Raw genomic sequence first — 16,686 nt, forward strand, 5'->3', positions numbered from 1 at the left:
TTACCTACCCAGCAGGAAATTCTTCCTAACAAATGTCCCCTTAGACACATCTTTTACATCTGTGTTCCTCAGACTGTAAATGAGAGGGTTCAACATGGGAATCAATGCAGTATAGAATGCAGAAGTCACTTCATTAATGTCTTGACATGAACTTGAATTGGGCTGTAGGTAAATGAATAAAAGTGTACCATATAAGATGGCCACAGCAGACAAGTGTGAAGAGCAGGCAGAGAAAGCTTTTTGACCTCCCATCAGCAGACTGGGTATTCAATATGGTTTTGAGGATACAAATAAAGGAGACAAGGATGATCAGGGTACTGAGTATTCCTATTAATCCAGCCATGATGAAAAGAACCAACTTATTTCTCTGAGTGTCAGCACATGCCAAGGAGAGAACATGGAGAATGTCACAGAAAAAGTAGTTGACTACATTTGGACCACAGAAGGGCAAGCAAAAAGTGAAGGTTTCATGGGTACTGGCACTTAGAATGCCCATATCATAGGGTCCTACTACCAGCTGCACACAGACCCACTGGGGCATGATAACTGCATACAGTAAAGTGTTGTAGCTGGCTGTGTACCCATGATATGCCATGGCAGCCAAGAGGAAACAGTCACTACAAACTCACCAAAAAAACACATCTGTACAGTACAACTCACAAGGGAGATGAGTTTTCTCTCCAGAAAGGTATCATGTAACATTTTTGGAGCAAAAGAAGAAGAGGAACAGACATCCACAAGGTAAAAATGGCTGAGAAAAAAACCTACATGGGGAGGTGGAGTCAGGAATCCATCCAAATGAGAGTGATCATCCTCAAGTTTACCCCCATTGTGACAAGATAAACAAAGAGAAATATCAAGAAGAGAATAATCTTCTGTGAGAGATTATCTGTTAAGCCCACAAAAAGAAATTGAGTCACTGCTGTTTGATTATTATCGTCCATTGCTGCGTTTACAATCTGTAATGAGAACAAGAAAAATATTTTTACAGATTAATAATTACAAAGTCTTCTAGCCTTTTAATCCATTAGCTGTAATTAAAATCTATATTCTTCAGAAATTTAAATATTTACTTTCACAGCTCAATATTAGTTTTCTTTTAATGCTAAACAGTTCAAACATGTAAAAGTAACACAGATGTATATTAAGACCACCCTTATATTTGCTACTCAGTATAGTATGTTATAAATAACTTTTTTAAAAATCATGATAAGTGCAGCAAACATTCATGGAGTTAGTCAAAATCCTTGGTTCTAGGGATGGCGATTTTGGTGGTTATCTGTATAATCTAGGGCATTTTATACTGAATATCTGTTGATATTAGTTATTTATTTAAAATGTATGGAGGTCTAACAATGCCTTCCATTTCTTAATTTCATGATTTTAGACAACGATATCTAGTTTCCATTTTCTCTCAGTTAAATGGAAGAATAATGATTAGCTCTGAATCCACATCCCAGGATAACTGTGAAAATAAATAAAATGCACAAATTCTTAGTGTATTCAGTTTGGGCTGGTAACTCACTGAGATGGTAGAACCCTTCTACTCCACATCTATTGTCAGTTCCTTCTTCACCCTAACAACATGCTAATAAAAACTCTTGAACTGCTGGTTTTCATCGTATGCAACATACAGAGAGGGAAACGAATCTTAATAGAGAAGGAAAGAAAATACTAAAAATCTTGGATTCATATATTTGTGCACTTATTTCTTTATTCAACAAACGTTTCTTTTTTGAGGAAGATTATCCATGAGCTAACATCTGCCACCAATCCTCCTCTTTTTGCTGAGGAAAATTGGCCCTGAGCTAACATCCGTGCCCATCTTCCTCTATTTTACATGCGGGACATCTGCCACAGCGGGGCTTGATAATTGGTGCATAGATCTGCACCTGGGATCTGAACCAGTGAACCGTGGGCCGCCCAAGCAGGACACATGAACTTAACTGCTCTGCCCCCAGGCAGACCCATCAATGAACATTTTTGACTATCCACTGAACCCCATGTGTAGTTGTAGACACAGCAGCTATATCTGTGCAAAAAACAGAGTATTTGTGAAGTAAGTGGACTTTTTTTCCAGTCAGATACAAAACTATAAACAAACACATGAATGTGTAATTAATACATTTGTATATTAATTTTCTAGGGCCTTCTAAAGCTGCCACAACAAGTAATGTTTGGTGTCTTAAAAGAACAAAAATCTATTCTCTTACAGGTCTGAAGGCCAGAAATCTGAAATCAAAGCATCAGCAGGGCCACCTGCTTCCCAAGGCTCTAGGGAAGAATCCGTCCTTGTTTCTTCCAGGTTCTGGGGCCCTCTGGTGTTCCTTGCCTTGTGATAGATTAACCATCTTCCCATGGCCTTCCTCTCTGTGAGTCTCAGTGTCCTCACCTCTTTTTATAGGAACACTAGACATTGGTGGCTCATAAATAGTCCGGTGATTTGGGGCTCACTCTAATTCAGCATGACCTCAACTTAATTACATATGCAAAGGGAGTATTTGCAAACAGGGTCACATTCTGCAGTTCTGGGTGGACATGAATATTTGAGGGACATTATTTAACCCACTACAAAGTGTAAACATATAACATCTCAAGGAGCAAGAAGTATCACGAAGAAAAGAAGGAATCTCAGCTCAAAACCCAACGTATATGAGAGGCAGCACAGTAGAGAGGAAACAGCACAAAGTTAGAGCCAAGTGAACCTGGAATTCAACATTGGCTCTGCTTCTTTCTACACTTCTGGCTTTGCATTATTCATGTATGTTGAAAAGAAATGAAGAATACTTATCTCACAGATCACTTTGAAAGAGTGGATTAAATGAAATATGCAAAATACTTGTTATACAGTAATTGCTCCCTAAAAATTAATTCCCTGCTTCTTTTCTTCTCCCTTCTTCTAACTTTTTCTATAACTTCAAGTCATCATTTGTTTCCCCTTCATCACGATTCCACAGCACCATACCATCCCTTTAATACAGCATTTATCAAGTATATTACATTATTTCTTGGTACAAACAACTTGAACAAAGCAAATCTGCTTTACTAATATCTGTATCCCTGGTGCTTATCAGAATGCATCGGGGTGGGGGGGAATATGTTAGATACTTGAGTAAATGAATGAGAGGGAATGAAAATTATCATTATAATTTCAAGTATATTTTCTCCAACTGCATATCATCCCTAAACTGTATCATTGTATAATTATGAAGACAACATATATGTCAGTCTGATTTTCAGCACAGAAACATTAAGAGAGCAAGTATACTAACAAACACACAAAGTCAGTGATACAGGTGATGCTGGGATCTCCTTTGAGAATATGAGTTTTAGGCTAGAGACAAGAACAGGGAACATGCAATCTTGTCTTCAAATACTGAAAGAGCTATTATGGCAGAAAGCTATTGTGAACAATTGTGGTTTTACCTTTTTCTCTGAGAAGCCACAGAAGACAGATGGTGTCCTAGAGTATTTCAGTTGTAAGATCATAAATTTAAGCTCAAGAATGTGAGGAAATGTTCAACAATTAGAAAATTCCAACACTGAATAGCTGACTTTAGAGCTGAAAAATCCGCAGCATTTTAGGAGACACATTCAGACAGTGATTGACAGCAATTTGTCAGGAATATTGCAGAACAAATTAAGTGAACGTTGAGAAATTCATCTGTAAAACATTTATATGCCTGAGCTTCTGTTATCTTAAGTGTGTTGTTCTAATTCAGAGTAATGGAATTGTTTTGTTATTTTCTCATATCCCCTATAAACAAAATTCAAGACATCATAATGAATATATACACCATTAATATTGATAAATTCCTGATCATTATTGCTGACTCATAGGAATATGAAATGAGGAATATACTATTTCAAAGATCAAAAGAAATTCATAGAGTAGAACACTGTGGAACAGTCAGCTGAACACTCTTTAGCCTCACTATTCAATATGTGATCTATGAATCAGCAGCAACAGCCTCACCTGGGAGCTTATTAGAAATGCATAATCTGAAGCCCCTCTCCAGTTCAACTGAATAAAAATCTGCATTTTAAGAAGATCCCCAGATGACACATGCACACACTAAATTTTCTAAGCACTAATTTAGAGTCACTTACATTTCTCTACATGTGAACTTCCTAGTGAATCACCTGTGTAAATAAGGACAATATAAAATATCCTTGTCCTATGATGTCTAATAATTTTAAACATGAAATTTAATTGCCCTTATAGCACAACAGTAGTTGGCTAAAGTAGTGGCAGCTGCATATTTTACCTCTGCAATAAATTACTTATGGAAGATCCCTAGAGATTCATCAATGGGATGAATGTCACCTAATTATATTGCTTACACAAATCTAAGCTTCCAATAGAAGCACGATCCATTACAGATAGTATTTTTATTTGTCCATGAGTGGGCTCATATAATGGTAGGAAAAATAATAAAATATTACTTAAAAAGAATTCATTTTGGAGAAGTATATATAAAAGAAACACCAGTAGAGGATTACTGGCCATGTTATATCACTGGATTCTCATTAAAATGGAGAGATTGAATGAATATTTTGGTAACTTGAAAAGACCAAATTAACTTGTTATTTAGATTTAAGAATCATGCAAGTTTTTTGTGTAGTGTGAAGCATGCACAAGAATATTTGACCCAAGCTATACTATTTGGAAAGTTTGAGAAACTAATTTCGGCCATATAATCATGATAATATAATTTTGTAAATTTGTCTTATCCAAAATTCAACAAACTCACCTCTTTGGTAAAATCTGTTATTCATCTTTTAATTACTTCAAAATTTTACCAAAATGTGTAGACTTCTGGCCTCAGACAAAAATAATTAAGAGACTCTAATGTGTTCTTCTTGAAGTATCATGAATTCTTATTATCTTCTGAAGAAGATGAGTTAGTTTGTCCTGATTAACCTGGGGTATCCTAATACACATGAAATAATTCCTTACCCTTTTCTGACTCTCATACGGCACAGGATGAAGTACTTATTTTTCCTGAAAGTTTTGAGTCTATTAGAATCTGATCCCTGAAGTACCTTGAACCTTAAGAGTATGAATCCATGGAGAAGAAATTAAAGTAAAATATATGTTACGGAGTTTAAGAAAATATTACCTCACATTGGGATTTTATTTTTCTCAAAGGAAGGCTTTAGAAGAAAAAATGCTCTCATCTTGGAATGACCTTTGAATAATAGAGAAGAGTTCTATTAAACAAGAACTATATACTAAGAGACAGAAATTCACAATTTGAAGACTATCCCTGAAAGTTGGTACACGTTGTTTTGGGAGGCTGGACATAAACATGGAAAAATCAAATATGTAATAAAAACCTAACTGCACACATACTTAGAAATATCTTGTTTTAATTTTATTTGGAATGACTAGGGAAAGCCCTTAACTAGGGAAAGGTCTCAGAGACCACTTGCAGGTACACCTTTCTACAACCAATATACTCAAGTTAAAAAACTCCATACCAATATTTCTAGTTATCAGCAAAGTATACTACATGTTTAACTTTTAAATAATTTGTGTTAGATTATGCGCAAGAACAGCTTTACAAACTAAATTCCATCTAAGTTCTAATCTATATGCAATTAGAAATTAAAACACCTGAGAAATTTGACAACAGCCACAATTCTGTTTCACATAATAATTTTTATGAGATTTTAAGAAGAGGAGTTCATTTTGGTTTGGAATGATTAGTTTTGGGCCATAGATTGTTTAATGAGAGGGAAAAACTTTTACGTGTTAGATGTTTGAAGTTTAAAAAATATCCTCTATAATTGGTGTTATGGACTTAATTATGTTCCCCCAAAATTCATATGGAGAAGCCCTAACACTTAACGTGACTATATTTGGAGACAGGGCCTTAAACTATGTCATTAGGCTAAATGAGGTGATAAGGATGGAAGTCCAGAGTTGTAAAAAATTCATTTCTGTTATTTATGCCACCTAGTCTATGGCATTTTGTTATGGCAGCACTAGCAGATTAACACAGTTGAATAAAAACTTTCCGGAAAGAAATGAGTGTTAAAAATCAGATGATAGTAAAGTTTTCAAAGGGAAAATAAATGGGTATTATACCCAGGACTAAAGAGATTATAAAAACCTTGGGAAGAAAATGTTGGCTCTATTTATTTGAAAGACAGGTTTTCACACATTTCCCTCACAAAGTTATCTTCACCTGATACATACATGTGTCCAAGCTTCAGGTATACTCAAGGCATTCTACGTAATTCTGTTTAAAGCCAGTCTATCCAATCCTTCATCTGACTCCACGACCTCATGCTTACTCAAGAATTTCTAACTTTCATTTGGCCACACTCTTATGTCTTTAATTTTCTCTCTTTATCAAAGCATCCTGATCAGATATAATTATTTTATAATGTCTAATATTTAAAGAAAACTACTATCTGGTCCTCATGCATGCTGCAGGAACTACCCAATCATTATCTTCTACTTTATAATATTTTAGTTCTGTCTCCACTTCCTCTACTGACTTTCACTCTTGAACTCACTCTAAGCAGGCTTTCACCCCCATCACTCCACAAACTGCTCTTGTCAGGGTCTCCAATGATGATCACATTGCCAAATGCAATGGTAAATTATCACTATTTATCTAACATAATGCAATAATGGACATTGTTGATTACTTCCTCTTTCTTGAAATAATTTCTCTAGCTGACTTCTTAATACAACACTCTCCTGATTCTCATCTTTCTCAGTTTAATTTACTGGATTTTTCCTCTCAGTCCCAATTTCTAAATGTCGGAGAATCCCTGTGATCAGTCCTTGGACCTCTTCCTTTCTTTGTCTTTCTTCATTTCCTAGAAAATATCATTTACTCCTATGGCTTAAAATGTCATCTCTATACTAATACTCCAAAATTTTATCTCTATTTCTCCACTCTTTCTTAAATCCCAGAATGAAATATTCAACTGCTTAACCAGCATCTCCTTTGACTTCCAATGGTGAATTAAAATAAAACATGTAAAAATCAAACTGTTGACTTCTTCTTCAACCAGGTTACAGTAATGGAGACTATATTTACTCCCCAGCCTGAAACAACTCCTCTAAAAAAGATAAAGAAGTGAAAAAGCACATGAAACAGCAGTTTTCAAGACACACAACATCAAAGGAGAATGATCCATGAATGATACAAAAGTATTGAGGTGAGTCCTAAGACTACCCTAGCTTGCTGCCATGAAAGAGTTTCCAGGCTGGAGCACAGAGAATGAGAACCCAGGCAGAGTTCAGCAATCTCCCTGAGTTGAGAACATGGAATTGAGAGTGTGAGGAGACCAAGGCAATTATAGTTCACATAACAGAGTACTGTAGAGGAGAAAGTTGTATAGGGAGAGAGAATCTGGATATCTGTAGATACTCCTCCTTGAGTACTCAGCAGAGGACTTATCAGAGCATGCACGTTAGGAAATTCCCATAAACTAGGAAAATATACACTTGAATGCATTTGAGCTAACAGTATTTGGCCCTCAGGCAGGCCTGGGAATAATGCAAATCCCCACCTACCAGATGATATAGTCACAGAGCATCAAGTAGGAAACTCAGACGATCTTGACTTATTAGTGAAGAATAATTAGCCTGAGACCAAGTGGTCCTCTGGTCCAGCCTACCAAATCTTAAAAGCAAATCATAAAGGAAAAAAAAATGACTTTAAATAATGTAGCTTTGTCCCAGAATAAAGCTCAAGAAGATTTATAGGGATACTTAAAGATTCAGCACCAAAAAAATAAAATTCACAATATTTGGCATGCAATAAAAATTACAGAAAATGCAAAGAAGAAAGAAAATATGGCTCATAAACCAGAGAAAAACCAATCAATTCAATATAACCCAGAATTGGCACAGATGCTAGCATAGGTAGTCAAGTACATTAAAATAACTATAAAACTGCTTTCCACATGTTTAAAACATTAAGAAGAGAAATGGAAGATATTTAGTCCAAAATAAAACTTCTAGAGATGAAAATTACAATGTTTGAGATTAAAAAAAGTACACGCAATGCAGTCAACATGAGCCTAAGGAGACATCAAAATTAAGTGCAATGTGTTGTCCTAGACAGAAAAAGGATGTTAGGTAAAAACTAAGGAAATATGAATAAACTGTGGGCATAATAATAATAATATATCAATAGTAGTTCATTAATTATAATGATCTACCAAATGGATGTAAAATATAGGTAAACTGGATGAGAACTCTCTGTACTAACTTCTTAAATCTTCTGTTAATCTAAAGCTATTCTAAGAACAATGTATTTAAATAAAAGTGAAAATTGGTCCATCACCGGTGGCATATGGGTTAAGTTTGGCATGCTCCACTTTGGCAGACCAGGTTTGGTCCCTGGGCACAGACCTATCAGTGGCCCTGCTGTGGGAGCAACTCATACAAAAAAATAGGGGAAGATTGGTAGCTGATGTTAACTCAGGGTGAATATTCCTTGGCAAATAAATACATAAATAAAAATAAATTAAATGGGATTAATGGAACATTAGCTAGTATAGAAGAAAATATTAGTAAATTTTAAAATAAAGCAATAGATATTATAATAAATGAAACACAGAGAAAAAGAAATAATTTTAAAAGTAACAGCATCTGTGAAATGTGGGATAACTTCATTTCACCAAATATTTGTGTAATTGAAGGTTCCTATGGGAGGAAGTTGGGAGGAGAGGAGAAAATACATTCAAAGAAAAATACGGACAAAATATTTCCAAATTTTATGAAAACTATACACTTACAGATTGAATAATCTGAAAAACACCTTAACCACAAGAAACATGAAGAAAACGATGCCAAACTCCATAATATTCAAATTGTTCAAAATCAGTAATAACGAGAAAATCTTAAAAGTGGTCACAGACGAAAAAGACACTTCTGAAGTCCTTCAAGAAGATGGAACATCACACTGGTTGGAAAAATGGATTTACAGAGAGGAACAAAGAACCCTAGAAATGGTAAACACATAGAAAAATATATACTTTTTCTTAATAATTTAATATCTTTCAAAGGTAAGCAACTTTATAAACAAAATTAGTAATAATGTAATGTCAGCTTTATAATATTCAAAGAAAAATCTAAGCATCACACAAAGGCTAAGAAGGGAGAGATAGAAGTATGTTATTCTAAGGTGTTTACGCTACACATGAAGTACAAAGTTAAAGATGTATACTATAAAATACGTCACAATTAAAATAACAAAAAGAAGAAATATGGCTAATAATCCAAAAAAGATATAATAAAATCATTTCAAAATACTCAATCCAAAATAAGGCAGAATAATAGGAAAAAGGAAATCAAAGATGGTAGCAATAGAAAACATAAATCTATAATAGACAACATAACAATATAAATAAACACACTAAAGGTAAATTGTCTAAACACCTAGTTAAGAGGCAGGAATTAGCAGACAAGGTAAAAACATATATCCCAACTTTATTCTACCTATCAGAAATGTAATTCAAATACAGATATAAATAGGTTAAAAGTAAAAAGATAAAAAAAATAACATGCAAACACTAACCAAAGGACAGCTAAAGTGAATATATTAATATCCAACAAACTACATTTTAGCAAAATAATATTACCCAGGATAAATAAAGTCATTTCATAATGATTAAAGGGTCAATTAATCAAGACAAATAACAATTACAAAGGCTAATGCACGTAATTGCTGAACACCAAAATATATAAACCAATAATATATACAAATTAAATCAAAAAGAAAATCCAAAATTTGATAAGCACAGAGAAAAAGAATTATATCAAATAATTTGAACACCTTAGTCTGACATACGTCCTTGATTAAACATGTTCTAAGATCCACAACACTATAAAAAATCCTAAACTTCACTCAATAATTGTATTGTTAGTAGTAATTTTGCCTTTATAATTTTAAAATCATTTTATGTATACTGTAGAATAAAAAATTAAATAAATTTTAAAGTTATTAGTTACCACAATTTTCATTATAAGAGAAAAAAGTAAAAATATAAATAAAAGAAGTTAAGAAAATAAACTGTAATGTTAAATTTGAATTGCAAATATAAATTTAAACGTATTTTTCTAAAAACATATTTTCTACCTCTCCTTACCAAGAGGGCACAAACATAATGACATTCCAATTAGAAGCAATGACACTTTAATAGCGTTCAGCACCCAAATATCCAAATCTTGATCTCTTCTCTAAAATACAGTTCTCTAAAACGAATGTGGGCTCCTTAGCAAAAGAGTTGAATCACGATCTAGTTCATAAAATTAGGTGAGCCTTCACACTATTTATTGTGCCAGAGAGAAAGGAAGATATCAAAAATTAACGGCATGGTGTCAAAAAGAAATACAATGCAGTTCTGCTTCTAATAATAGCAATCTAGTTAATTTGGATGCTCTCCTTCAACAAGAATAATAGAAAAAGTTGAACACGATTTCTTATCTGTTTGATAGTATAAAAAACTAATACTAATGGAAAGAAATACCAGGATAATTCAGGAAAAGAAGACTCAGAGTGATGAGCCCAGCACTTGGAGCTATTCTTCCCAAGGTGTCAGCCAATTCTAGAAAAAGTGATCAAAGCTGAGAATCTCTGGGACAAAAAGGCAGTTCAGGGGCCTCCAGGGAGAGGTTCTTGGCTGGCAATCTCTATGCAACACACGAAAAGTAGAGTGAACCAAAACCACTTGGCCTCCTTCCGACTATAGCCCAGCTTCATCTCATCTCAGTCCTTGATTGACTTAGTGTTATCTAAATTGCTACTTGCTCTATTAACCTGGCAGGAGCAAACACAAATCCTTTCTAGAATAAGATATTACACTAGACCTCAAATTATCACTTTAATTTTTCATTGCCTTGGATGGAATGATAAATTACCAGGCATCTAAGAAGATTATACCACACAGTTAGAAACCAAGAGACAAAATAGACAATAGAAACTGACCAGAGGAGAGCCACATGAAGGGGTTTTCAGACACCAATTTAAAATAACTAACACCAATATGAGCAAAGAAACAAAAGATTGAGAAGTCTAGCAAAGGAAAAACTATTAAAACATGCAAAATAGAAATTCTAAAACAAATTAAAACCTAAATAGATGAATGTAAGAACAGATTAAACAAAGATGGTAAAAGAATCTCTAAACTAAAATGAGAGATCAGAATAAAACAAGCAGAATGAAGCATGGGAAGAAAAAACCCTGTGAAATACAAAATAGAAATATGTAATACAGTAAAAAGGCCTAAAATGGGTGAGGAAAGTGCTAGAAAAGAAGAAAAAATGGCAGTAGGCCAAGAATTTTTCAAAAAAGATGAAAGACGTCATGTTGTAGAGTTAGAAAGCACAATCAAGCCCAAGCATGATAAATACAATATGAAGAAAAACACACATAGCCATATCATATTAAACTTCCAAGAACCAAAGAAAAAAAGAAAATCTAAAATGTATCCAGTAAAGAAAAAAAAAAGATCAAGCTTGAAGGAGCAACAATAAAATTGAATTCTGAACAGAAATAAATCAGAAGAAAAAAACAACTTTAAAGTGCTGGGAAAAAAGTAACGTCCAACTGAGAATTCTTCTCCAGGTAACACTGTCCAAGAAGGTGAAACAAGACCATCTTCAAAGAAACAGAAGAGAATTTTGTATATGTAGGCCTAAACTAAAGATAATACTAGTGAGGGTTCTTTATTCAGAAGGAAAATTACTTCTTATGGAATCTTAGGCATACAGAAAGGTATGTATTTTAATGGAAAGATACATATGTAAATAATTTTAAATAGGTATTAAATAATAAAAATAGTAATGTCTTCTATAGAAAACTGAAATAAATTATAACCGTAATATATAAATCAAAAGTGATGGAATGGAATTAAAGTATTCTAAGATCCTCCCATTATCTGGAGAGACATTGAAAAACTAATTTATATTACACTCTGATACATCAAGTATGTATCCAATACAATGTATCCTAGCCACCTAAAAATAGCATGAGAATGTTTTACAACCAAGTGGTTGTGAGACTGTCATTCATCACATGAGTTAGAACATTTTTCTTACACTTAAAACCCATACCATTTGACCATTAAGTATTTACTAGCAAATACTATGTCTAAATAGTGATTGGGATTCAATTTAATCAAATAACATGCTCACATAGAGCTTACATTTTAATGAAGGAAGATAATAATACATTTGAAAATCAATTTAAGTGTATTATAGATTGGAAGGTGAGAAATATTATGGATAGTAGAAAAGGTAAAGTAAAGAGAATATACATTTCTTGGTGTGGTAGTGATGGTAAAAATTTCAGTGTTAAATGTTAGATTAAATCTCATTGAGAAAATGAGCTTCAAGCAAAGGCAGAAAGATGTGGAGGTGTAACATGGATTTATAATATCTGATCTCAAAATTTGCAATAGTTCATTTGAATCAGGTTTCTAAATTCTCCTGAAATTAGACACAGTCATTCAAAAAGAGACATGGTCACTTATTCATCGGGCAAGACCAGTGATTCATGCAATTTTCCTTCCAATTACTACCTATAAAGAAGAAGGTTTTAAAATCAGCTTTTGACTAGACAGCAGGCACTAGGGGATGTTTCAAGTACACACTGTTTTCATGTGTTACATTGTTAATATAGCAGACTCCCAGCCTCACCCTTATCATTTCTGTGCATTGCAGCCCAGACTTCAACCACCAGCACCTAAATTTCTTTACAAGAAGATTTCTCTTCCTTCTTCTTTATTGTCTGCTCAGGCAAGTCAAAAGTGACAGAAAATTAGCACTTCTCAGGTGCAGCTCTCCAATAAATACTGGCTTGTGGACACATTCTCCAGCTCCCCTGGCCTTCAAGTGGGATTACTCCGATGCATGAGTTTTTCACACTGGCATCCAGAGGTTTCTAGCAGGATTAGCACTCAATTGCCCACTGAAGCAATCTGCTCATGATCACATAAAAGTGATAATTCAAGACATAGAAATTTTCTCCTTATAATCCTAAAGGCAACCACTAGAAAAGAGAAAAACAGATTAGAAAGTTTTCAAATTATCAGAATAAATACATGTACTTACACTACTAATCCAAAAATAAAAATAAGAAACTCATACTAGAGAGCGTTTGTTCCCACTCACTCTCTCACTTCCTAACTCCTATATTAGTACTTCCTTTGTCTCCCAAATAAGCTGCTTGCACTTGAATACTTATCGCAGGATTTGCTTCTGGGAAAAATCAAGCTAAAACAGCTGGTACCAGAAGTAGTCCTTTGGAAGCAGATTCTTGGGATGAGATTCTGGAATCAGATTACTACTGGACAGATGGCAAGAAGAGCTCATTGCTGGTGGAATGGGGTGGTCATTAACCACTAGTATGCTGTGGCATTGCAATGACTAAGACCAACCTACAGTGGACTTGGATGGGGTACAAAATGTACATTGATTTATGCAATTATCTTTAGCATGTAAGGGATATGGGAAGCAATGGAAACTATTCTACTACAAAGTTGGTTGTTGCTGAATGCCACTAACATGCTGAAGGATGAAAATAACAGACTCAGGTCAGACAATTTCCAATTCAGAATATGATGTCAAAGTCAGAATGCCAGCATCTAAAAAGATGCTCATCTCCTCTAATTAGAGTCTAGACAGCATAAAAACTCAACTCAAGAACATTACAGTCAGAAAGAGAATAATAAAGAAGCTGAAGTCACAGCCTCTTCAAGTCTCCTGTGCAAAAGTCAGGTCTCTTATAGGAAAGGAGTTGGGCAGCGAGAATTGGGATTAAAACATTTATGTGAGTGTGTTTGAGATATTCCAGTTACCCTAAAGTCTCTGCAACTGCAGGATTGACCCTCTCCCACATGCTGGAAGAGAGCAGTCTTCCTTTGCCCCAAGAACATAAAAAGGCCTCAAGTGTGTCAGATGCTTCACAAGAAAAGAAGTGCTTTTCTCAAGATCTAGTCCCACTTCCCTCACAGCTTTTAGGCTTAGTACTCAGGGCAAAGATTCAGAATGGTATGGTCTGATGACGAAGGAAAATTACTCCTGCTTTGGAAGGAAACAGATTATTCACCAGAAGATTTATAGGACCTGGCTAATAAATACAAGCCAGAACTAGGAAAGCATGTGGGGTGACACATCTTGAGGGTAATGAGCTTAGGGTGGGAGGAATATAAAGCTGGATAAGGAAGAATTTACTGACATGGAATAAGTCCAGTGCTCAGAAATTAGCTTGTAAGCAAGACAGCAGGAGCTGATCCTAATGCCCTATTGGGACGCCTGCTTGAAAATTGGAAAAACTGATAGCCTACAGTAAGAAATGTGGAAATGCCATTACTGTCAAAGCACAGTGTTGAAGATGGGGGCCAAAGGCTCAGAGATGTAGGGATGCTTGAGAAAGATTTAGGGTATAAGACCAGAGAAAGTTTCAAGTGGCTGTGTTCCCTGAGAAGACACAAAGGACACTCTTTCCACTAAAGCAATCAACAAAAGCCCTAGAGAGAGGGATTCCAGTTTGATAAGAAGCTCAGAGGTATGCGATGCTGTTATTATGAATCTAGGCTCCCTAGAGTCAATGGGGATTATAAGATTCCAGAATACTTCAATCCAGAAGTTGGTTCCACCACCAAATGTATAAAGGATGCAGCGAAGGTAGTCACATTGTCTTTCTATTTAATTCAGCAGTCTGGCCCTCTGGAAACCAGGTCGATCCCAGAAAATGGCTATAGACCACAACAAGTTCAATCACCACAAGTGTTAGCCCCAATAACAGTGCTTTCCTATACATGGGATCATTTATAACGTGTCTCTAGTACATTGTATAAATCAGTTATTTGGGGAATACAGTTAACATTTATGTGAGATGAACAACAATAGCAATTTACAATTTTGCCTCAAAGCAACGTTAACATTCCTGCCTTCCTTCATGATACAGACTGGAGATACCTAGCCGCCTAAGCATCCCTCAAAACATTATACTGACCCCCTACAATAATAACATCATATTTATACAAGAGGTGCCACAAGCAGTTGGTAGAACTTTGGAAGTCCTTGGTAAAATACATGTGCTCCAGCAGGTGTAAGATAAACCATATTAAGATTCTGGAATTTGACACTTTGGGAAAGTTTTTACAGATACAGTGGTTAGAAGCATGCTGGAACACCCCATCAAAAGTAAAATTCATGAAGAAAGAAGCACAGTAACAGTGCCCTGGTAGGCTTCTTTGGGTTTTGGAGGCAACATATTCCACAGCTACGAATATGTTTTCAACCCAAATACCAAAATGGCACAGAAGGCTGCCAGCTTTAAGTGAGATGCAGAACAGGAAAGGGCTATTCAGAAGATCCCAGTTGCATTATAAACTGTCCTGCCACTTGGCCACATGATATAACAGATTCTATGATGAAAGTTGTAGTAGTGGGAAAGGAAACAGTGTGGAGCTTATTACAAGCCTTAGTGAGAGAATAACATAGGTCCTGGGGTTCAGGTGCAAATCCTTGCCATTTTCAGCAAAGAATCCTATGGCTTTTGAGAAACAGCTCTGGGTCTGTTTCTGGGCCTTGATAATGAAGAAACGCTTGAACAAAGGATGTCATGTGATTATGCATCCTGACCTCCTATAATAGGCTAGGTCTTATATTTCTGTAGTCTAGATTTCTAACAGACGTTTGTAGGTCAACTGCCATATAAATTTGTCACTTTAGTAAAAACTACAAAATTATTTTATGGAAATGGAGCAACTCAATTTATCAGCAAGAAATAATGAGTGTACATAGACAAATAAGAACTTCACCATCATTGAAAATTATCAATGGTTCATCTACATTGAAAGACATTGCACTGGCATTTTAATTTCATTTTATTTACTTGACCAATAATGATGTTGAACATTTTATCCATACGTTCTGGCAATCTGCATTCCCATATCACTGAATATGATGTTCATTTGTCCATTTATATACTGTTTTTCTTTTTCTTTTCTTCTTTTTTTGCTGAGAAAGCCTTGCACTGAGCTAACATCTGTTGCCAATCTTCTTCTTTTTGCTTGAGGAAGATTTACCTTGAGCTAAGATCTGTGCCAATCTTCTTCTATTTTGTATGTGGCTTGTCACAACTGCATTTGTGATGAGTGATGTATGTCCATGACCAGGATCTGAACCCATGAACCCAGGCTGCCGAAGCAGAGTGTGCCAAACTTAACCACTAGGCCACGGGGCCAGACCTTACTGTTTTTCTTTTTGACTGTGAATTTTGAACTGTTCTTTGAATATTAGAAATATTATTGCATTGTTGGGCACATGTGCACAAATATTTCCTCTCTTTTTATTAATGCTTTGTAATATTTTTATGGTGCTTTGATATTTCTATTACAACTTTTAGTTTTCATGTTTGGATTAAATAGTATTCACACACCAATGGTTGTATGTATATCATCCAAGTTTTCTACTATTATATTTTCACATTTGTATTCTCAATAGATCTCAATATTATTTTGAAATACAATCACATCACAGAGAACACGACTAAGGCAGAAAAATATTTGACAACTATTATATTTTTAAAAAGCTGCGAATTAGCACAGCCAGGATTCACATACAACTTCTGATTTCCAGCATAGTGTTCTTTTTGCTATATATTCTGCAACAACATCTATTGTGCAACAGAGAGTTCTATG

General features: G+C 35.0%; 1 pseudogene; it reads right to left on the minus strand.

Annotated features, from left to right (window-relative positions):
- On the minus strand, positions 1 to 944 carry LOC106844077 (olfactory receptor 5G3-like; annotated as a pseudogene).
- Between the last annotated feature and the right edge of the window lie 15,742 nt (positions 945 to 16,686).

The sequence above is a fragment of the Equus asinus genome, chromosome 17 (assembly GCF_041296235.1).
Source record: "Equus asinus isolate D_3611 breed Donkey chromosome 17, EquAss-T2T_v2, whole genome shotgun sequence".
Classification (NCBI taxonomy): domain Eukaryota; kingdom Metazoa; phylum Chordata; class Mammalia; order Perissodactyla; family Equidae; genus Equus; species Equus asinus.